Source organism: Mustela nigripes, chromosome 6, assembly GCF_022355385.1.
Source record: "Mustela nigripes isolate SB6536 chromosome 6, MUSNIG.SB6536, whole genome shotgun sequence".
Lineage (NCBI taxonomy): Eukaryota > Metazoa > Chordata > Mammalia > Carnivora > Mustelidae > Mustela > Mustela nigripes.
Window position 1 is genome coordinate 55,729,616 of NC_081562.1, and position 6,000 is coordinate 55,735,615.

At 46.4% G+C, this 6,000-nt stretch overlaps 1 protein-coding gene across 8 annotated transcripts in view; it reads right to left on the minus strand.

Annotated features, from left to right (window-relative positions):
- Positions 1-4,178, minus strand: part of DUSP16 (dual specificity phosphatase 16) — a 77,311-nt gene extending 73,133 nt beyond the window's left edge. For all 8 annotated transcript variants that reach the window (XM_059402633.1, XM_059402632.1, XM_059402628.1 and 5 more), the window contains exon 1: positions 3,528-4,178. The gene's annotated coding sequence lies outside the window, so the exon portion shown is untranslated. The remainder of the gene's footprint in view (positions 1-3,527) is intronic.
- Positions 4,179-6,000: the final 1,822 nt, after the last annotated feature.

The window sequence follows — 6,000 nt, forward strand, 5'->3', positions numbered from 1 at the left end:
AAAATCCTCCTCTCCTTATTAAAGTCATGAGTCCATGTCTCCAGCTTTTGGTATCCACTTCGGTATATATAAATAGCATATCATTAATAAATGTTTCACTTGACCGATTTGTATCTATAGTTAATCTAGAAATCAATTTAGTCAATAGTTCCAACTTTCTATAACCTATCCCTCTCTTTCTAATAACTCAGTTGAAACTGGAGTGGGTCTCTACTTTATATTTGGCAATTTCCAGTTCTACATTCTCATATAACTTATGCTCATAATTTACTTTAACCATCCCTTCTCCCAAGATTAAACTTTTTGTCATGAAAAATCTCGTGACTTTTTGATAATACCTACAATGTGGTATCTAATCCCAGTCAAGGAAGAGAAGTTTCATTACCCCCTTCTTGTTGCTGAAGTACTGAAGAGTACTTTTTTCCCCTTTATCCCTTTTTTCTTTCAGGCCAAGAGGTATCCCATTTCCTTCTTTATTGATCATACCCCTGGCAAGCTTTTATTTCTTTATACCTGTCCAAAGTAATCTGCCTTAAAGCCTTCCTTTTGAGCCACTTCTGTATTCATTTGATTAAGTTTCAGACTCTCTCAGTGTATGAGAATGGCCTATTCTTAAAGCCTGGGCTTGCTTCTTTAAATACAGCCAATCTTTATGAACCTCATCCCTTCACATGGCCAACCCTTGATCATCTGAGGTAATGGAATATCCAAAAATACGAGATTATCCACAACACAAGAAAATTTTTAAAAAATTGACATCTGGCTTTGAAATATATCACGTGGCTTTGGGCAACACTTTCTTAATTATGTTTTTGCTTAAGACAACATTAGTAATATTTTCTGTCATGATGGTGGATATCTGTCTTGGTTTTGATTTTGATGCAATTTTTAAAAAGCCAATCAAGCATCAACTGTGGTTTTTCCTACGGAGTCTTTTAACTAGTTTTTTTTTTTTTCTTCAATCTGTTGAAGTCTGTCATAAAATCTGGTTTCTGTTTGCCCTGATTTCTTTCCTCCCTTTTCTTGGAATTCTGATCCAAATCAACTTACTCTATATTAATTTACTTCAACTTAAAATAGCATTTGCTTGAGAATGCAAAGCATTTTAAAAACAATTAAATGTTCAGTGAAAATTTTAGTCCAAATAACACAGGGTAGGAAATCTCACTTTTTAAGATAATCCAGGAAAAGTTAGGTTTCTGGGGAAAACTGCACTGGTAATTCTAGCAAAATGCATTTACTAGGATATTGTGATTACTTGAAAATATGAAAACATATATGGACTGCTTTGTAAGTCAGTTTCATCAGTATATAATCTCATAGACCAAAACCTCTACAGAATCAAATTCCCGATACAAGCATTATAGAAAATAGCATTAACCCTGGCCCCTCTCCTGGTCCCAGACTAAACTCCGTGCCCATCTCAGACCTGATCTCAGCCTCACTTCTACAAGTAAGTTTTAAAATGTGTAAGAAAAAGGAAAAGAATTGGGCTAACAGGATATTCTCTTTTGCCCTCTTTTCAGTTACTGCCATTACGTTTTTGGCCAGAGAGACCCCTAATCCTCAATTTTACACAACAATTCTTACTTTATAATGATTCAATAATTTTACATATGAATGTAGGGCTACAGCAATTGAACTCACTTTCCTTCATACACTATTCACCATATGACCAGCAGAATTAATAAACCATTTTTAATTTTCCCCCATGTGGAACTTTGATAACTACGCATTATTTTACCCAAAAACTAACTTTCGGTCTGGTGAATGTGGCCCAAGTTTTTATATGAGACGTTCAATGTTAACTGCTCCCCCCACCCTTTTTTTAACAGCAACCTTCTACGCAGTCCTCAGACTCAGTAAATTCTACAACTTTTAAACAATAAAAACCAAAAAATTTTCACGGTGCACAGTCACATTCTGATGAAAATACCTACACAAAGCCACGAATTCCTAGTTTTTCAATTCACTTCTCCAGCTTTCTGCCTTTACTAAATAAGAGAGCTCCACAAGTATGAATTAATTATGGCTTCCCAAGCTGTGTGTCCACCAATATACACGATTCTCAAGGAAAAGCAAATAACTAAACGTAACTAAACTGGTAAGAATTCTTTTTTTCTTCAAAAATTCACTTTAATTTAAAATCTCTCTTCTTCACGGAGTTTGAAATAGTATACAACCTTTGAGGAAAGAGTTGTCATCTATGTGCATTCTCAATGAGCCCCACAAAATGAGTGGCATAAAGAGGCAGCCTAAGTTCCCAAGTTTGGTCTTTCATGGATGGTACATTTCTCAAACACAAACATACACACACACACACACACCCCGGAAGAAAGAAAAGAAACATACCTGATCATTTTCTAAACAGGTTTGATAGGTTTGGTTGACTTGTAAGAGCGGAGTATTTACTTATAATCTTTTAAAGCAGAAGTGGCAGCCAGAGCAGTGGGTAAATAAAAACTTCAGAGAGTTTTAAAAACCCTGCATCTTAACTCACTTCCCCTTGCTTCAAGGGGACAGCACAGCAAACCCCACGGGCAAATGAGATTATGCAACAGGTTTTTCTCCTCTACTTAATTCACCACGGGCTGGTTAGAGGTGTGCTTTCTCCAAACAATTTGAAACACCAGGACCCTAGAATCTTTGCAGCGGGCGTTTAACTAACTCCTTTAGGATTTTGCAGTATCCATTCATTTTCAGATCTACTCGTATTTTCTCGAGTTCATCACCGGAGTTTTGTTTGTTTGGGGAAATTAACCCATTATTTGAAAGCTTCAATTCTGCATAAATATTTTCCTCCCTGGTGTTTTATTACACGAAACCACACATGATAAACAGATCCTCAGCTGCCCCCTTGGGCTTTTTTATTTCTCACGTTTTACCGCTAGTGTAAATAAAGAAGTCACAGGAGCGCTGGGCCCCCCAACACCGTGACTCGGGCCCCAGCAGGAAAACTGAGTTTTTGGTTGGTCGCTAGGGTTTAAGAACGCAGCACCGTCACCACCCAGGTGGCCTCGCTGCTTACACCAAAGGCGAATTTGGGATAATGGGAACAGTCAGGCCGGGGCCCCACTTGGCAGGCGTGTTGTGTAACAGTCGCGCCTGGAAGTGAGCAGCTTCGCCCGCGAAGGTACCGCGTCCCACCGCGGCGGCTCCTTGCAGCGGGATCCGCCGGCCCAGCCCGCTCTCCGCGGCACGGCCGGGGGCGCACCGACCGAGACCCCGCGTCCGGCCGCCCGCCCCCCTCCCGCCCGGCCCGGCCCCCCACCAGGCCCCCCCCCCCCCCCCCAAAAAAAAAAAAAAAAAACGCCCGTGCGGCCCCGAGCCGCGGTCGCCCCCACCCCGCCTCCCGGAAAGGTGGCCCGGACGCCCGGGAAGGCAGAGCCGGCGGGGCGAGAGCGCAGTGCCGGGCAGCGGGAGTCCAAGCGCGCGGCGGAGCGTCCATGCTGCCGGCGCGGGCGGGCGTCCCGAGCCCCGCACCCTCTCGTCCGCACGGTCCGCGCGGCCGGCCGGAGGCCACTTACTTTTGGGGCCGCCGACCTCCCGACTCCCTCCGGGGGAAATGAAAGTTGTCACGGCGTCTCCCCTCGGGCCCCCCTCGCCAGCCCGGCTTGCGAGGCGCCGCCGCGGAGCCGGGAGGGCGGCTGCGCTCCCGCTCGCGTCCGTCCCGTCGCGCTCTCCTCCTCCTCTTCTTTTCACTATATTATCTTCTCCTTCTCTGAGAGGTGGGTGGGGGCGGGAAGCTTAGAAAGAGAGGAGACGTTTGCAACTTTTCTTCACTCTTTCTCTTCCACCTCCCCCCCCACCGTCAGCCTTGAAAAAACAATGTTGAAAGGGGTGAAGAACTTGGGGAGGTGAAGGTGGGGGGCCGCGTGGGGAAAGCAGAGGGGGGGGGGAGGGAGAAGTGATAATAATCGTTTAAAAACTGATTAAAGCCCCCCAAACAGTGATACACAGACAAGAGGGGGAAAGGCGGGGGGGTGGGGTGGGGGTTGGGGGGAAAGAGAAAGAGTCGCTGGTCAGGAAACTTCAAGCGCGGATGAGGTCATTGGTTTAAAAATAAAGAGATGGCGTCACTTGAAACCAATCCCAGTGAATGAACTCAGCGGAGCCCCGGGGAAAGGAGGAGACAGGCGAGGGCAGGGCGGTGGGCGCCGGGCGGGGCCGCGCGCCCGCCCGCCCATCCCGCGGCCGCCCGGGTCCGCAGCGCGGCTCGGCGCCTTGGCTTCGGCCGCGCGGGGAGGGGTCGGGTCACGTTCCGTTCCGGAGTTCGGCGACTCGCAGGCAGGTTCCGCAGGCGCCGCTGGGAGGAGCCGGGGCTGCCCGAGGAGGCGGCCCCGCGGCCTCCTCCTTCCGCGCCCGCGCGCTCACCAGCCCCGACCCCGGGCCCGAGTCTACGTCCCAACAGGTATTTCAGGGTGCGCCCCCCACCCCGGCCCACCCCGGACCGAGACGCGGAGCCTTTTCCCCCTGGCTGCGCTCTTTCCAGCTGCCTCACCCGCGTGAATAAATGCAAACCATGATTTGAGAGAATTGCAAGCACTCCCTCTAAAGTCCGATGAATCCCAAAGGGAGGTCACTGCCGTCCTTGTGAAAGGGACGTTGCAGGTACTTCAAGAAAAATCACTAGTGTTGTCAGGCACTCAGTGATCTGCGCGTGTTTGTCGTTGAAAGACCCCACACGACTGTTCCTAACTTTCATTATTTTACTTTGTCGATGTTTACTTATTTACGTTCACGAATTCAATGAGTACAAGCGGCATGAAATTCCCTTCTAAAATGATTTCTGCACCGGGCAGCACAGAATCGTTTTTAAATCAGACCAGAGATTCTCTGCCTCTTGAGAGGTGCAAACCCCTACTGCTTGAATCCTACGCATTTCGTGCATTTTCTGTGTGGATTAATCAAAATAGCTGTTTTGCAGATTGTATTACACTCTTTGGAAAATGAGAGACCTGAGGTGGTGACAAACCAGGACTTGGAATCCGTGAATAGGACAATCGGAGCTTTATTCTAGTGTTCTTTGAGCATTTGAGCATGAAGCTGCTTCTACTGAGAAGTACTCACGTGAATATCACATAACAAAGATGTGATTAACGACGGAAAAGCACACTGCGAGTGGACTGCTTCATGGGCCAGAATTTATGTGTAGGAATAATCTAGCTCCTAAAATACTCCATTTACAATGCCCTGGTTGGGACATCAGTCCCAAAAGGCATCTCTGTTGTGAATGTCCATTTGGACACTGCCTGGGGGACTTTTTTTTTTTTTTTTTTAACTGGCCAAAGAACTGAGAGTCAGGTTTGGGGTGGGTTAGAAAGGTAAAACATCTCTGTATTCCTTTTCTGCCTTGAAATCCTGCAAATATAGTGCATTGGTTCCTACTGATAATCACTTAAGGTTAGTATTGAGGTAAGCCTCATCTTTCAGAGGAGGAAAAAGAGCCCATCTGGAGATGAGAGACTGATGAGCCCAAGTGGGGCAGTAAATTAAGCCTGAAGGCCACAGATGCAGAGTCCACCTTCTGCTTCTGCCTTTGACCTCTAAAACTTGGGCTGGGAGGAAGCAATCTCTCCTAGGGCTCCCCGTCCTCTGGTGGCCAGGAGACGTTACTGCAGCCTTATTGGGACTACCTGTGCTCTTCAAGTAAACCTCCAAAAATCTACTAATCATAGACATGCTGTTTTTAGAACATTTTAAAAGGGATAGTTCAAAATGATCTGCAACTCAAGTCTGCTTAGTTGGAGGAGTTGGAATGTGGGGGAAGGAAGGAAAAGAGAGAATCCTTGTCCTACAGGTGAAGAGTACAGATCTTGCCTGGATGAAAGACTCCACAAGAATGTATGGAATACCCTTTACGTACTGCACATCCTGAAACTTCTCTCACCTTCTTTATGTGTTTTTCATGCATGTGGTACCATGATAGCTAGTAATGGGAGCCTCCCCGGTATATAGCATCCAGTAAGGGAAATGGGATGTAGATTAAAACAAATTAAA